Source organism: Ambystoma mexicanum, chromosome 7q (genome assembly GCF_040938575.1).
Source record: "Ambystoma mexicanum isolate Mex_15411 chromosome 7q, UKY_AmexF1_1, whole genome shotgun sequence".
NCBI lineage: Eukaryota > Metazoa > Chordata > Amphibia > Caudata > Ambystomatidae > Ambystoma > Ambystoma mexicanum.
In genome coordinates this window covers 1,135,858,616-1,135,875,921 of record NC_090941.1, presented here as the reverse complement: position 1 = coordinate 1,135,875,921, position 17,306 = coordinate 1,135,858,616, and the positions used below count along the sequence as shown (strand labels likewise).

Here is a 17,306-nt window from a genome sequence, read left to right as displayed (position 1 = left end):
CAGAAGCAAGGTAAAAACAAATGAATCCAGCCATATAAAGGGCTTTTCTGTCCCTATTCCAGAGAGAACTGCCTACAAACTACATTACCCAAGAAACCCTGGGCCAAGAACTACTTTCTCAGGCCCACGTTGGGCATGGCACGCACACGCATCCGCACGCATCGGAAAGCACGGGGCTTGTGCTTAGAAGTTCAACCGAGGAAGACGTGTTCCTGGGAGCTCTGAGCACGGGGATCTGCACGAGGGGCTAGGCCCCATCCGACCTCATCTCAGGCCCCTCGCCTGCAAAAGCTAAGTACAACGGCCTTCGGGAGTCACGGCCACACGGGGGGAAGCCGTCTAACACCTCGGCGTAGCGAGAGAAAGGCAGAGCGGTGTCAGCAGCAAGGGGCACGCGCAGGGGGGCATTGCCCAGGGTTCCAGGTCCCCCTGCTCCTACAAGCTAAGTCTTAGACTCCATAGACCATGGCGCTTCGGACGGCAACCCCGATTTCAACCCGCATCCTGTTTGCAGCACGAACGCGAGCAGTGCATACGTTTTGCATGCTAATTAGCCAAGTGTAGCGGCTAGCAGAGCAGACGCGATTGAGATGCCTGCGGTTCTTGACCACACCGCAACTTGCTGCCTGCAATCTAAGGCACTAAAAACACCCACCGCAACTATAGGACTTAGTCAGGGGCTACATTGGTCAGGAACCGCATGTATTTCAGCGAGGAGCCACGCGCGGCGTAGATCCGCATTGAATGGGCTGGGGCCCATTGTAGCCATTATTTTAACACTGTAGTGGGCCTGCAGCAGCTGCCATACGAAGAGAGAGTACTAACCCCTGCATGGGCAGAAAACTGTACCCAACCAATGTGTGTGTGGTGTGTGAGGTAACACACTAGTCAGTAACTGTCACTCTCTTTGCAGCACTGCATCTGCTCCGGATTCTGGACCTGAGAGTGCGCAGGCAGGAGGCCACCACTCACCCCAGAGATAAGTCTCTTCTGGTTTGCCCTAAGTGTGTGAATGGAAATGTAGTATTCGAACTATATTGCATTGTGTTTTCCTGTGTTCCCCCTTCCCTAATCACTTCCCTTTTTCCCCAACCCTCTTTCCGGTGATCCTGCATGTCTCTACCTATCCAACCGACGAGATCCTTACCCTCTTTCCCCACTGGGGTCTCAGAGGCTTGTGTGAGCATTGCCTTGCAGGCACTGAGACCTTGGAGGGGGCGGTTGGTTCGCGCCACTCCTGGGCCTGGAAGCCGCAGCTGTGACAGCGACGGTGGTTAGTGGAGCCATCCTGCATGACGGCAGTGGTTAGTGGAGCTATCATGCATGAAGGTGATGGGTAGCAGAGCCATCCTGCATGAACGTGGTGGGTAGCAGAGCCATCCTGCATGAAGGTGGTGGGTAGCGGAGCCCTCCTGCATGAAGACGTTGGGTAGCAGAAACTGGGCAAAGGGCCATCGTGCCTTATTACTACAAAAAGATGCAGAGGACATGTTAGCAGTCCTGGCCTCAAGAGATTGGGCCAATTCTTGGCGAATGATACAAGGGGGGTAAAGTGCAATCCTTATTGCCGATTTCTGCCCATTTGTGAGAGACCTCTTTTAGCAACTTGTATGCACCTGTGAGTCTCCCAGAGCTTTGTGCGTGTGGGAGTATAGGGGCATTTTTAGGTGCAGAGTCTTTGGGCTGTTGGATATAGGTCTTGTGTGACTTCAGCTGGCCATTAGGTGGGCTAAGTCTACGAATGCCCTTGACCCCATGGCCTTTCCAAATTAAAATCAGCAGCTCTATTAAGGGCTGAGGTCTTGCTTCTTTGACAACGTTGTTGGGCAGGCTAGGTGCCCTTTGACTTTGAAGGAGGCTATTGCAGTGGTTATTTTAAAAAAAAGGTGGCAGGGCAGATCCAGGGAATTACCACCCCATCTCCCTGTTGGATGCCTCCTACAAGATCATTTCAGGCTTTTTGTTGCATGCACTCGAAAGATGGGATGTTGATGCAGATAAGCTGGACCCCGATCAGTCATGCTTTCATAAGGGAACGAGTACAGCTTTGAACTGCCTCTTGATACAATTCTTGAAGAATCAGGCGTTTAAGTCCAAGCAACCTTTGTTTCTCTCTTTTCTCGACATCTCTTAGGCATTTGACTGCGTTGATCGCTCAAGGTTATGGGGATGCTTAGATCCTCAGGTTGTCCGGAGACCCTGGTTCTGATGCTGGAGCTCTTGCATAAAGACATCAGACTTAAAGTGAGGGTGGACCAAAAGGGTACTTAACGGGGGTGGATCTCTGTGGACCGCGGCTTACGCCAGGGGTGTGTATTGGCACCCTTTTTGTTCAACGTATCCATATTTGGAATAAGGTCAGCACTAGCAGGCATTGGTGTCAATCCTCAGAGTTTGGGTCTTGTTAAAATCCACTATCATCTGAATGCCGACGACCTTGTGTTGCTCGATTATACTGCAATAGGCCTACAGAAATCTTTTGTACAGAGGTGGTCTGTGAGTTTAGGTATCTTGGGGTTGTGATTTAAGCCAACCGGTCTGTCTGTGTCTTTGGCTAATCAGGCCTTGAAATTTGATGCCATCTCCCCAGCCTCTCAGCTCCATGTACTCGACAGAAAATATGACAGTTTTTCACTATTGCCGGCACTCAAAATGTATAATCAGGTGCTTATTCCAAGGCTGACGTACGGGCCGAGGTATGCACGTTCGGGTTGGAATTGGACTAGACAGAGTCCCTTATTTTGTTCCTTCCAACGAGCACTCCGTTACCAGCAGTTATGCACATTTTGCGCCTCACATCATTCGAAGCTAAGGTCCTTTGGCGAAGAATTTTGCTTCTGCGATCCATTATGTTTCTGCCGCCTCTACCTTATTTATGCAAATGAATGCACTCTATACTCTTGGCAATTGTGTGCCCCTTAAGGCTTGGGTGAGTTCCGTGTTGGCCATGGTAAATGAGAGAGCAAATTCACTTGAAGAATTAGAGCGTAATCCAGCTAAGGTAAAAAAGATGTTATTTTAAAGTGACTGGATTAAAAACAGGAAAAGACTGCCCTCTCAAAAGGTGTTTGAGCATTTCTCCTTGGATGTTAAACCATTTAATTCTACTCAGAAATGTATGTTAAAACATGCCTCGAAAAATCTCAGAACGTTTTGGCTACTGTAAGGTACTCATATTGGCAACACAACACAAGTGATCACAGTTCAAGGGTGTTTATTAGCTGTATGCAAGTTGGAAAAATTCCTAATCTAAACCTAACTCTAAGATGGAATCAAGCTTCGACTATCAAATGAAAAATAAGGCAGTCCTTGTGGTGTCTTGTCAAAATAAGAGGGCCTATATTAAAAATAACGATTGCCAATCCTTACAACTAAATATAGAAAGTGTGTGGAATAGGGTTCACAAGAAAGAAAGAAGTGTTCACAAATACTAAATCAGGATGTGGTGGCCGTGGTCTCTGTTCCCCACATTTTGAGCATGGGACAAAGTGGGACTCCTGAGCACAGCACTCTCTCAAGCCTTCACTGCAAAAGACGATAGTTCTGCTTTCACATATCAGGACCTGTGATGGTTAAGTCTCTTTTCTGGAGAAAAGTCTCTTGCCTCCGAGAGCCTGATGCCTTAACAAATATAAACAAAAAAGTTGCTTCTGTTCTGATTGGACTTGGGTGATGTTTCTTCACCCCTGGTTCTTGCTCCGTCGGGTTCACTCTGGCTTTTCAAAAAAAGGAAACAGTTTACCTGTTGGTTTTCACAAGTTATAATGTATTTTTAAACAATGCTTGATGGACACCCCTCCATCGGGTTCACTCTCGTCCTTATAATGTGCCTTAGTGCATCATGCTTCACCCCTTCTTGTCGGCATCCCCGCGTCGGGTTTACTCTTGCCAACTGCACAAAGTTCTTTCATCTTTTCCACTATGCAGGATTTGATCCCCTTTGCTTTTCAATGGTTTGTCGGTCAAAGACTTTCTACTGGGCAGAGGATTTTGCTAGACTCCTTTATGGCCACTTTGACCTTCCGTTTTCAGCTCTCCTACGGTCATCTGGTATCGGCTGTTTCAACAAATGTGGGATAAACCAGAGTCTCTCGAGTGAGCACCCACGTGGTGTCGGACCATTCTGCAGCTGGTTTTCACTTAATACCAATAGTTCTGTTAGGTTGCTACTTTGAGGCTTACGTTCAACACAGTTTGGTTTCTTATCAGCTCTCCCCTTGACTCACTGGCTGTGATGAACCACTTGGCCTTTCTTGTATCTGCAGTAAAGGACGGGACCATGATATCAGGCGTCTCTCTCGATCCTGATATCAGTATAGGCATGCTGCGTGTACCGTTGACATCTGCTGCAACACATGCTGGCTGTTCTTTGCGGTCTTATGATTCCTTGCAGGGAGGTTTTGCGGGTTTGGCTCGGAAAGGGCAAGGTCGCTTCTCTCCTTATCGCCCCTTCAGTTCTCGCCGCTTTTCTCCACCTCTTGAATTGCTTTGCTTGGATTGCTGTGTCTTTGTGCGGTCTGCCTTTCTCGTAATGTGCTCTCGTGCTCCACCTTTTATTCCTGTGGGGAAGGGAAGGGGAGGGTCATCATGTGTGTGTGATTCTGGTCAATTGCCTGACTTTGCCTGACCCTTGTATTGGGACATGTCAGGTAAATGGCTCTGGTGTTAGTCCATTGTTTTTCGTAGTGTGCAAAAGTATTAATGTCGGAAAAGGGGTGCAGTGTGTCTGGATATCCTACGTGGTAGGATGGGGGAAAGGTGTTGAAAGAAGGGGGATACCACATCTCACCCATCGGTGTCCCACTTCCACTCACTGAGGACCCCCCATCCAGGTGATCCTCCCTCCCTGGTCTGCCCCCAGGAACTGGATCTAATAGTGGTGGCCCAGTCCTGGCCACCTGGATGACAGATCCCCAGGGACTAGTTAGGGAGACACCTTCAGGTTTCTCACACTACGCATAAAATTTAATTTGCTCCCAAACATGATGTTCTAGGTGCTTGGTCTTGTGCGTCGTCTGAAGATTGTGTTGTTTCTGTAGATTTACCAGTGAAACCTTGAAACATGTAATTGTTCATTGCCTGGCTCTTACTGTTCTACGCGAAGAAGCCTTTAGGCTATAGTTTAACACTCGCCCTATGTTCACTGAGAAATGCTCTGGTGGAGCTAATTATTAAACCCTAATGATCGTTTGGTAATTACTGGGATGAACTTTGTAAAGTTGCTTTTTTCTTTAACTGACAAGTCTTTGTTTTAAGAAGGGTTTTGTGTACCGTATTTATGCCTTGTGACTTTGTACGCTGAAAATCGTTGTTTTACTATGCCTACTGTTTTATGTGGACATGTGTGTAAAGTTTATTTTTCTGTAAACTAAATCACACAATAATTAAGCATAATCAACTGGGTGCCTCTGGTACAGGGTCACGACTTTGAAATTCAGTTTGTATCTGGCAAAGACAATGTAACTGCAGATTTTCTGTCAAGAAATTCTCTATAAAACATTAATGAAGAGGCTGAAAAGTGTGACAAATCTAAGGGTATTCTCACACCTCCCCCCCCGGATCCTTTTCTCAGTTGGCTAGGAAAGGCTATTGCTTTTGGATCCTGACCCTGGGGGTGGAGAAGTGAGGGAGGATCACCTGGATGGAGGGTTCTTGGGGATTGGGAAAAGGATATCCAGAGGCAAGACATGGTATCCCTCTTTCCTTTATGGGAACCAACCTAACCTTGCCCTGGCTTTTATGGGCTATTGTAGAACATTTCCCCTCATTTCCTCTCATTCAACCCACTATAGTGCTGGGACAAGGAAGAGGCAACTTGCAGTAGTGAACACTAGTAAGTCATTTCACCACTCTAGTAGTGAGCTGAGGAAAAGGCCTGCAGAGTAGTGTGAAGGTGAGGCATATCCCAAGTTCTCCTCTAATTGCAACCAGGCTATTACAATTTAGAACTCACACCTGCAACCTGTCAGGTGGTTGAAGGTGTATAAGAAGGGAGGAGACCAGCAACACAGAGACCAGAAGGGAATCCTGTGTGCAAGGAGGCAGCCGTGGTGGGTCCTGCAGGAGATCCAGGACACCAGCAGGTGACCTCATGGAATTGTGTAGCCCAGGGCCAAGTGGGCCACGAGAAGACCACAGGTGTGGGAGCATCCATGGTCAGAGATACGCAGCTGGAGCTGTGGGCAAAGAACTGGAAGCAAAGTGACCGAGAGCATCCGTGGAGAAGAATCGGAGCTGCGGAGCAGAACGGGAGAGAAAGTGAAGTGCGAGCGTGGGTGAAGGAAAGCGAGCTGGCGGAGCCAAAAAGCAAAAGTACGTAGGGAACGCCAGGACTGGTGTGTAAAGAGGGCAAGTTACTGGAGCCGAGGATCTCCTGGGCGATATGGTGAAGCGAGGTGAATGTTGAATGAATGAAACAGCATGCGCACAATAAAACAAACCCTAAGCCACAGGTTGGATGCAAATTAATAACATTATAATGTGCAAGCGGCAAAGCAAACAATACCAAATATTGAATACCAAACTGAATGAGAACCTTTTGGCAAAGTTACAACTTAATGACAAATCAGTGTGAAATCTAGAGATTGCCTAACTGAAAGCAGAGTACGAAAGCAAGTATGGAAGATTGTGAGAGAACATGACAGCAAAGTGGTGAAGGAACAGAACCACCACAAAGCAAACTATATTCATGAATACAGTGTGGCAAAACCAAAGACTAGCAAAGGATGTATTACATATTGTGGCAAAGCCAAGAGGCTGTCAAGGAGAAGCCAAGTGTGAGTGAACATTCACACACAGGCAGATACATAAGAACATGTGTGGGCTAGAATGCCTAGGGTTCCTGGTTGCGTGACCTGTAATAGGTGGGCCGTGTTGCCTGACAACTGCGATTAGACTGGGGAACCCTCAATTGTGTGATCCAAAGACATTGCTGAAGTGAACCAATAAGAAGTAATCTGATTGAACTCTTAATCAAATGCAAACTGTCTTGAATTTGGGACAGGGCACCCTGAGGATGTGTGGAATTGTCTTGAATTGGGGTAGGGAACCCCGAGGATCAGTAGAACTGTCTTTAACACGTGGAAAGTAATACCAAGGCTTGTGTGGAACTTTTCTTGAACTTGGGGAAGGGGGGCTGAAAAGTAAGTTAGGAACTGGAAGAAGCACAGAACTTTATTTCAATCACTATTTATTTTATTGCTGACATCCCATTGTTTAACTTCAGTTGTGAGGGCAGGGATAGGTTTTGGACACAGGCAGACTTTTAAGTTGAACTTTCTGACTCAAACTTTCCTTAGTTTCTTTAAGGTAGGGAACTCACACCATAGTATATGGCAAGTTAGATCTTCATCCATCCTGTCATTTGAGTTAATAAAGCAATTCTGTTTGAACTTTGAATCTGCTGTTTGTGTCTTGCTTCATGATGCCTCCACAAGAGCCAATACAGGATGTGTTCAGGTATGTCAGGACTCCATAGCGCAGGATGAATGGGACACCGCCCTTAAGGAAGATCATACTTTTATGAAAATCGAGGAATACATATTAAATATCTTGTCAAATTGGTTGCCTGATATGGGATCTGGCTCCTTTCATAGGATGCAGGACGAGTTAGCTATTAACGATGTCTGTGTTGTGCGTGCTGGGTACATAGATCCTCCAGAGGGTGTACAAAAAAAACCTTTGAAGCTGGCCCACACTGGTCATCTTGGTATGACTAAAACTAAAGGCTGATTGCAAGCGGATTATTGCTGGCCGGGGTTAGATGGTGAGATGGTGGAGATGATTTAGGAATGTACATCGTGTGCGTCTCCAGATAAAGTATTTAAAACATATGTACAGCCCCTCAAACAATTTGAACTTCCCAGACTTCCCTGGGAATATGTCTCCATAGTCAGTTTGGGGCCATTATGGTCAAAAGGTATTAAGAAATATGTAATAGTATTGGTTGACTTATACTCTAAATGTGTGGTGAAGCGTGTGTGCTAAGCAGATTCCAGGGCAGTAGTTCAATTTATTAATGACATTTTCCAAAGAGAAGGTATTCAACTCAAACCTTTAACTGATAATGAATGGTGTTCAAGTCACATCAAGAATTATGAAAGAAATTCTCAAAGACATGGGAGTGGAACACCATAAAACTGCTCCTTGCCATCCTGCCTCAAATGGCATAGTGGAAAGATTCAATAGAACCCTTATGCATAGAGTACGCTTGGTAATGAGTTCTGGTAGGGTGTGGGCGGAGGATATAAAGAAACTGGTAGTTGCCTATAGTTTTACACCACACTCAACTACACGCTCCCCAATGGTTGGGGAGGTGCTTTTTGTGGTGTGGGAAGTGTAAGGAATTCATGGTGACAACGGTAAAGACAGACACAAGTGATCACAGTTCAAAGGTGTTTTTTTGAACAATGAATGCAGGGTGGAAAAACGCCTAATCTAAGCATCGACCATCAAAGGAAAATATTAGGCAGTCCTTGTGGCTTTGTATCAAAATAAAAGCCCTATACTAACAAAACCTATTACCAGTTCCTTACGCACAGATGAGAGCGCATTAAAAGAACAGATTGACAATACAAATGCAGAAATGAGAAGACTACATTAAAAGAAGCATGACACAAACTAACTAGAGTCAATGAATGTGATCAAGTATGGGTACGTAGACTGTGTGGTGCTCTTAAAGGTGAGCGCAGATCTGTTGGCCCCTTGAGAGGGGACAAGGTGTTAGATAATGCTGTTGTGTTAGAGGACGGCACATGGAACCAAATGGAGAATAGCATTGAGTCCCAGGACAAGTGGTCAAAGAAAAAACAAATATAAAAAAGAAAGGAGGTTAATAAAAAAAAAAGAGAAAAGGCTATTTTTTTTCCTTTCAGTATAAAGGGGGAGATGTGTGTTATATAATTGCATTTGCATAATTCATGTAATAAACAGTATTGGACAAGATGTTAGTTGTGTATCTAAACTCTTGTAAATATCTATTGGGATAGAAGTAGCATTTTCAATATGTAACAAGTGTAAGGTGAGGTAAACATGTTATGGTTGTGACTAACAGTGAATGTGCCATCACCAAATAGAGCTTGAGTACCTGCGGGGCTGTGCACAACCCTGGGGGAAACCCTAGCAGGACCGGAGAGAGGACCCACTACTAAGAACCCATTCCTCTAGTCGTGTAGGATTCGCCCAACAAGTACATTGTTTTCAATATCTGTCTTCTGATTGGTGAAGGTTCACAAGTGTTTATAATATACTGATTAAGGGCCTCATTACGACCCAGGCGGTAAGTTACCGCCTGGGCCGTGACTTTACCACCATGGCGTAAACTACCTTTACGCCATGGTGGTTGGCGGACTTACCGCCCCATTCCGAGGTTGGCGGGGCGGTAAGTCCCCAATCCCCATTTACCCTTCCCCATTCCCATTTTTGCCCCATAGGGCATAATGGGAGTGGGGAAGGCGTTAATTACGCCACCGTAAATTACGGTGGCGTAATTAACTCCATGGTCCCTTAGCGCCATGGATTTTAACACCTGCTAAAAGCAGGTGTTAAAACCTCCATGGCGCTAAGGGACCTCGTACTCAGGCGGTAAGGGTCGGCGCTGTTTACGCCGGCGTAAACCCCTTACCGCCTGAGTCGTAATGAGGCCCTAAGTGTTGAACTGTGCAGGGGCTTCAAGCTCCTGATTTAAACTCATTAAATTGATCTGAGTCATGACTTAAATGACTTCTCACAGGATCACCCAGTGAGATTGTGAGTGGGGTGTACAATGAGGATTCACAGCTCTGTGATAGATCTATTGTTTTTTTAGGCTGCACAATGACATAAAATAATAAAGTGTCCCTCTGCTTCTTTCCACAGAGAATGAAAAGCCATCAGAGGATCCAGGCTGGAAGGCGACCATACCAGTGTACGGAGTGTGATAAAAGCTTCACTCTGAGCCCAGATCTGCATAGGCATCAGAAGATCCATAATGAGGAGCGACCACACCAGTGCTCAGAGTGTGATAAAAGCTTCACTCTGAGCTCACATCTACACCAGCATCAGAAGATCCATACTGGGGTGCGACCATACCAGCGCTCAGAGTGTGAGAAAAGCTTCACTTATACTTCAGATCTGGTCAAGCATCAGAGGATCCATACAGGGCTGACGCCCTATCATTGCACAGAGTGCAAGACAAGTTTTTTTTTCCCCCTCATCTCTGAGTTACCATCAAAGAACACATACTGGGGAAAACCCTATCAATGCACAGAATGCAAGAAAAGCTTCAGTGAACGATCAACGCTGAGACGCCATCAAAGGATCCATACTGGGGGAAGCCCTATGGGTGTACAGAATGTGGTAAGTGCATTAACCGCGCATCAAACCTGATGACGCATAAGAGATCCCACACTGGAGAGAAGCCCTACCAGTGTACAGAGTGTGAGAAGAGCTTCACTTGTAGATCAAGTCTATCCTCGCATCAGAGGATCCATACTGGGGTTAAGACATATCAATGCACAGAGTGCATGAAAAGCTTCAGTGACCTTTCAATCCTGAAGTGCCATCTAGGGATGCATACTGGGGCGAAGCCCTATGAACGCACCAAGCTCAAGAAAAGCTTCAGCAGCCATCAAAGGATCCATACAGGGCAGAAGCCCAATGAGTGCCCGGGAATGTGGTAAGAACTTTACGTGTACATTAAACATGATGACTCCTAAGAGATCCCACACTGGATTGAAACCCTACCAGTGTACAAAGTGTGAGAAGAGCTTCACTCTGAGAACATGTCTTTACAGGCATCATAGGCGCCATACTGGAGAGTGACCATACTAGTGTACAGAGCGAGAGAGTCTTCATTCATGTAGTTAAAAGCCATGTTTATGTTGGACAAGGACTTCCATGACAACGGTGCATTATTTATTGGAAATATAGTCAAGAGACATTTTGCAAAGAGAAACGTGTATATCCTTAACAGTTCTACAAGTGTTCCACCCGAAGGCTAGAGGTGATATGGGGGCCAAAAAGTGGAATTCCTTTCCAGCTGGTGTTCCATTTCAAATGATAATCAGATCTTTTGGGAATCTTGGAAGTCCTGCATAAGCAGCCCTGCTGCACTCTCCTGTGGTCCAAGCACTTGGTTGCAAGGATACCTTTTGGGTGAATGTTGCATGTTATAAATATGTTAAATAGAAACAATTCATGAGTTATGCACCCACAGTAAATATCTACTTATAACCTTCATGGCATGCACCATTCCCAGTATGATAGCTCAGCAGGTTGGCCAACTGCTGCAGAAATTAAAAGGTTGGATATCGAGCCCTCTGAGAAGCCTGAGGATAAGGGCAAGGCAGTCTGCAGCAGTCCACCACCTCAACAGCATCTTGTACTGCTGCTTTCCTATTCTGTTGGCCCTGTCCACCCTGTTCCAAAAGACACTGGATATCGAGCCCTTGGTGAAGCCCACGGACAAGGGTGAGGCAGTTTGCGGCATAATGTGAAGGGCTGTGAACCAGTGAGGCTGTATGTATTCTAAACAGCGCCTGCTATGCCACCTTACTATGGGCCTCATCATGAGTTGGGCGGTAACCCTTATATACGGCGATAATGCTAATACTACTGCATTTAAGGGCTGGCCCTATTATGATTTGGGCGGAAAGTTTGGTGTTTTACTTCCCGCTTTTTGCTGGAGGTAAAAGATCCTGCTTTCTGCCTGTTTTTCAGCCGTTTTTGGTGCTATTTCTGTCGGCGCAATTACCGCCTGCGTTAATAGTGCCCCCCAAACCCATTGGGTCCAATATACCCAATGGGGAATGTAAATTTACCACTGTACCCCTACTCGGGATCAGGTGCTAATAGCTCTGGACCGAGTAGCGGTAACGCTAATAGCGTTGGGTGGTATCTCGGCACAATTAGCACCGGGATACAACCCAACCCGTGATGAGGCCCTATATCTGATACAGGTTCGTTGGACCAATAACGTCAAAAGTACTCAGAAGTCCATTTATTTGTTAAAGCTATTTTTCTTGCCGTTTTAACCCAGCTACAGATTTATGGTGTGATCTGAGACCTGCTCCATCAATCACAATTGACTTTTAACTTGTAATACTGTAACGGTGTGGTCCCCCCAGTAATCCTAGAAATAATGCAAAGGAATTCAAAATTGGAGTGTACAAGCAGCAAGAAAAAATACAAAGTTTTATTAAAAAGAAACTGAACTTGAAACCATTTCTCAACATTATACTTCTGGGCTATACCCTTTAGAGTAGAAAATTGCAACAATTAGCATAATTCTAACATGTTGTTTGCACTTATAGAAATCAGGCCTATATGCGTTCAATCTTTGGGCTTCTATTTCTTCTTGTTTCTTTTCTAGCCTCTCCTCACTTTTCGCATCATGTTTTCTTCATTCTTTCAAATCGCTGTACATAGAACATATTTACGTACAATGATCAACCAACCGAGGTTGTTACTCATTTTTCAACCTTGGAAGGATGAAAAGCTGAGTTGGCATTGCTGGGTTTCAATCCTGCTAACTGCAGATCATGCACAGATTGCAGCAGCTAGCACTCAACCTGCTGAGTTATCTTACTGGCTAACGTCCTTCAGACATAGGTAAATATGGACTGAGGTATAATAAGCACAGTGCTTAGAAGTGGGACGAACCATGCATGAAGCACTACATACAAAAGTTAAATACCTATCTGGATTATCACTACAGAGACAGGTTTTGCTGTGTTTCTATTTCAATTACAAATGTAAACAGCTTCTTTTTTGTTTGTTTTTGAACTGTGCTTGCCCTTCCTGGAGAGTAAGGTTTTGAATGTTTTAATTGTGGTCTTGGACATTTGAAAGAGGCTGTGACCCCTGTGATAGGTGTAATAGCAATCACTCACCCTTGAGCAAGGACTCTGCTGCAACTGACCATTTATAGTAATTTTGACTGCAATTTAAGGTTGAATGGATGTAGTAAGGCCTTGAATACTTATCAGTGCCAGCTTAAGGTTATGGGGATGGAGTATTTTGCACACTGTTTTTATAGTGTAAATTAAATGATCAGAGTAAAAAAAATAGCCTCTGCAAAAGTCTAAAAAGTATGCAATGGGTAACCAACACATGACAGAACTTGAACATGAATAGGGCCCATTAGGGCACATCTTACTCTACACTGTTGGACTGGATATTCTGACTCATAGCGGCACCTTGTTCCCCACTATACTTTTCTCTCGATATTCTGATAAAGCCATCTGTTTGTAATAACAGTGCCGGCACTGGAGTGACTTTTGGATTGAAGGTCTACTCGCCTCCACTTTCCGTTGTAGCCGGAAGGAATTGTGAAGTGCCGGCTAGTTATACTGCATCGCCACCTCGTTCTCCACCGGTAACTGTGGGTCAGCGATCCTTTGAACCAGTGATGGTACGAGAAACCAACAAAGCTAAAAAAATTAAGGTTTTTCGTACGGGTTTGAGAAGTCAAGCCTCAGTAGATAATATCCTACAACCAACGCCACAAATAGCTGGCCCCTCTTCAAAGTTTTGCCTGGGGTTCACCTGTGTTTCAGAGTCTATTGACATTGGAAGGCCCTCACAGGATAACATGGCCCCTAAAATGTTGAATTCCGACAAAGGATATTTTACTGAGAAGCCATAAGGAAGCCCATACTTTTCTGAATTTATGAAGCACAAGCATGCATCCCTAAAACACAAATGGGAAAGCATGCAAAAAGATGCAAAGTTCATTGGCGAGGCATATACAGTCTCCATTTGTTGGTAAAAAATGAAATTATTTTTTTTCCCAAAATCAATGGGCTGCAGTGCTGAAAGTCGTGCGCTAAATCCCACGTGTTGTGCAGCTACTCCTGACTGTACTCATATGGAGGCCCTTGATATCATTGAACATGCAGATGAGGTCGTTGGCATGGATACCACCCTACCGCAAAGAGGTCAGAATAAACAGAGCTGTGAAATTATGCGGCCAGGCACCCCAACATACCTGACAGACTTTATGGCCAAGGAAATAGTTGGTCTAGTGTCCCCAATCCCTTCGGAATACACGGACCACTCAGATGATGTTCCCATCCACCATACACTTCGGCAGGCAGATGCTATGATTAAATTCACTTCCCCCAGTTTATCCGCACTCAACATGGTGTTGAGTTCTTTTGTACACCTTTTTGACAATATCGGGAAAGAAGTAAAAAATCATACAAATATGTTGAATTCTATGGGGATAATGCTTGAAGACCTGGAGGCATGTGTGGGTCATATAGTCTCCTTTGGTCCAACAGCAATCCTGAAAAACCCACGATCAATCCTACAGACAAGGTACATGAAGTTAAAGTGATCATGATTGAGGTTTCTGCCCTGGGTCACTCTAAATGCCCCCCAAAGACCTCCATCAAAGAACTTGGACAACTTGTTGACCCCAATTTAGAAGGAATTAAAATGGTGGAAGAACAGAGTCCCTGGGATAAATTTCCAGGGGTTGAGAGCTTAAGTCAGAAGAAAATGAAAAAGCAGAAAGCTAACTCAAAGAAAAATATGTCTTAGAGAAAATGTCTGTGAAACTTCTCCTTGCCAGGTGTGAAGAAAAAAATCAAATAGGGCGCATTAGAAACAAAACAGTTGTTCAGTAAAGATATCTAAAGATATCTGGTTTCAAACAATGTATAACAATAGTGGAAAACCTTTTCCTACACAATCATGTGAATGAACACCACATAAATGCATCTTGATGATAAATGCACACAGCAAAGGAATTCTGAAAAATACTTTTATGCAATACAGGTTTGCTTTCACTGAAAAAACAATTTGTTCCACAAGATCATTCTAAATTGTAACTCAGTTTTCCATTTTATTATTGATATGATCCTAAAATGCTAGGAACATAAATGTGCATGTCACTTCTGTTAGCTCTGAGAGCATCTTGAGACAAAAAACAGCAGAAGCTGAACAGAAATAAACAATTCCTTAAGTCATTGTCGATACATGGTTAATATCAACAAGTGTGGTCTCCTGGTGCCTTTGGATCTGTCAGCAGCATTCGAAGGGTTGGACCACAACATCCTCCTCCAATCACTTACAAAGGTTTGCAGATGCTCACAAAAGTCAACATCATGGATCCACTCCTTTTTAGCTGATAGATCCTCGACCTTGCACTGGGGCATTACCACTCCGACCCAGGCTGTGAGGTCCCCCATGGGGCCTACCTGTCACTGGCACTTTTCAACGCGTACACCAAGCCACTGTTTGATTTACTGTTTGAAACAAGTGCTAAATTCTCAAATTACGCACTTGATACCCAATTCTTACTGACCGTAGATGGTGACTACGACCATGGCAACTCCAAATTAAATACCACTCTAACTGCGGAGCGACCGCGGAGTTGGCAGCAGAGTTGAGTAGCTGTAGTCTGTGGCAGTCTACCCTGTCAACCTCTACAGAGACCCGAGTCTCTCTTCAGTTGCAGTTTCCAGTGTGTGTGAGAGGTCCATAAAACCCCACTCTAACTGCAGAGCGGCCGCGGAGTTGGCAGCAGAGTTGAGTAGCTGCAGTCTGTGGCATTCCGTGGGCAGGACGAGCAGCCCCGCAACTATGGTACTGAAACCTCCGTCATACCAGGCGGAAGACCGGCGCTGGTTGCCGAGTACCAGCGTATCCCATAACAGATCAGAGCCAACCAGGGGCTCTTCGACCTGACTAACCCCGGGCTCTCGAGGTTGCCCGCCTCTGATTCTATCCCTCACCAATGAGCCCAAGGGTGTTAGTACCTCAGGAACAATCAGCGGGCTATCACCAGCAGAAACATCAATCGTCCGAGCGGGGTCTCCTACCCCCTTTGTCCAGTCCACATCTGCTCCAGAAATCTCGGCCTTGGATTCTACCAAGTCAGGTACCCCGACGAAGATCGAAGTTACATCGAGTGGCATATTGACCCCTGCAAAGGACGGGCCTCCACAGCCGGTGCAACCCGTTGCGGGGCAAACTCCCGTCTCGCCCCCAGTGCAGCCTGCCGAAGGGCAGACTGCGAGGGACTCGCCTGCCGGTCTGAGTTGCTCCGCCGGTGCTGCGCACGAGCTGCGTCAGGGTCACGTCATGGAGCCCACGAACCGACCTCCACTCACCGTTTCTTCGCCGCCATCAACGGGTGCTCGTGATCTGCTGTCTGGATCCACGGAGGCCCCGGTCGGAGTCCCGGGCTTTGACTTCACCGTCGCGCCAGTGGTGCTGGAGGGAGCGGAGGGGCAGGGATCATCATCGGAACAGAGGCGGACGGCGGCTTTATTCCACGCCTCCAAAAATGCAACTCCGCCTCCAAGTGAAGGCAGAGCCAAGTGGGGCCCAGAAGAAAACAAGCTGGCAATGTCGGAAGGGCGAAGGCCATGCGCTCCGATCTCGGAATCTAGTGTCCTAATGGACGACTCCATTGTAGAATTGGACATTACGGAGTCTTCCATCTCGCCTTCTGCGACTCCCCCTCCAAAAAAAACAATAAATCAAGATCTGGACATAAGGCGGCACACGCAGCAGTGTTAAAAAAACCAAAAACCATCCAGAAAAACGCCCAAAAAAAAAACATCTGCTCTGAAGACTTTGTCTAAAACAGTGATAGCAATTCCCTGAAGGAATACTTTGTTAGCCAAGGGAAAAGAAAATACGACATCCTAAAAGAACTCACAGACGCAGAGATACTAGAAGTCACCATTGAGCACCCAACAGCTCCAATTCAAAGCATGCCTGCCTTAACTGACTTCAGTAATTACAACAAAGTAAAATGTGCGCCTAATCTTCCATGTGCAGGAGGGGCAAATCAGTCGCCCTTGCGCCCGATAACCTCACCAGCCCCCGAAAATCCATCATCTCCTATTAATTCTACAGACCACACAATCTGTAAAGCCCTGGGGCTAGTGACCCCCAACTTTCTTATACAGAACCCTTTGCCATTGCCTACTCTGACTGCATCGTTGCTGCTGCAATTTCTCTCGCCTAATATGGCACAAGCAGAGAGCGCAAGGGAACTTTTATCTCCAACAGAACACCCCTCGGCGTCCTTAAATCAGGGAAACGCAAAGGGAAACCAGTCCAGCTCCCCCAAAAGCCTCTCCCCACAACAAGTGAATTTATCTCCAATCGCTAAGGACTCAAGTTGGAGAGAAAGGAAAAAGAGTAGGGAGCAAACTCCCCCACTCCCTCTTGACACCGCCCCTAGCGACACCAAGAAGAAAAAGTAAACCAGGGGAGTGGGAACAGGATGAATCTCAGAAAGAATCACCGCCTAAGCGCCTAGACATAGCAACTCTAATGTCGGCAATTACCATCACCCTTGCCCTATT

At 45.8% G+C, this 17,306-nt stretch overlaps 1 pseudogene; it reads left to right on the top strand.

Annotated features, from left to right (window-relative positions):
• LOC138528690 (zinc finger protein 850-like) overlaps positions 1-17,306 on the top strand; it is a 189,130-nt pseudogene that overhangs the window by 38,015 nt on the left and 133,809 nt on the right.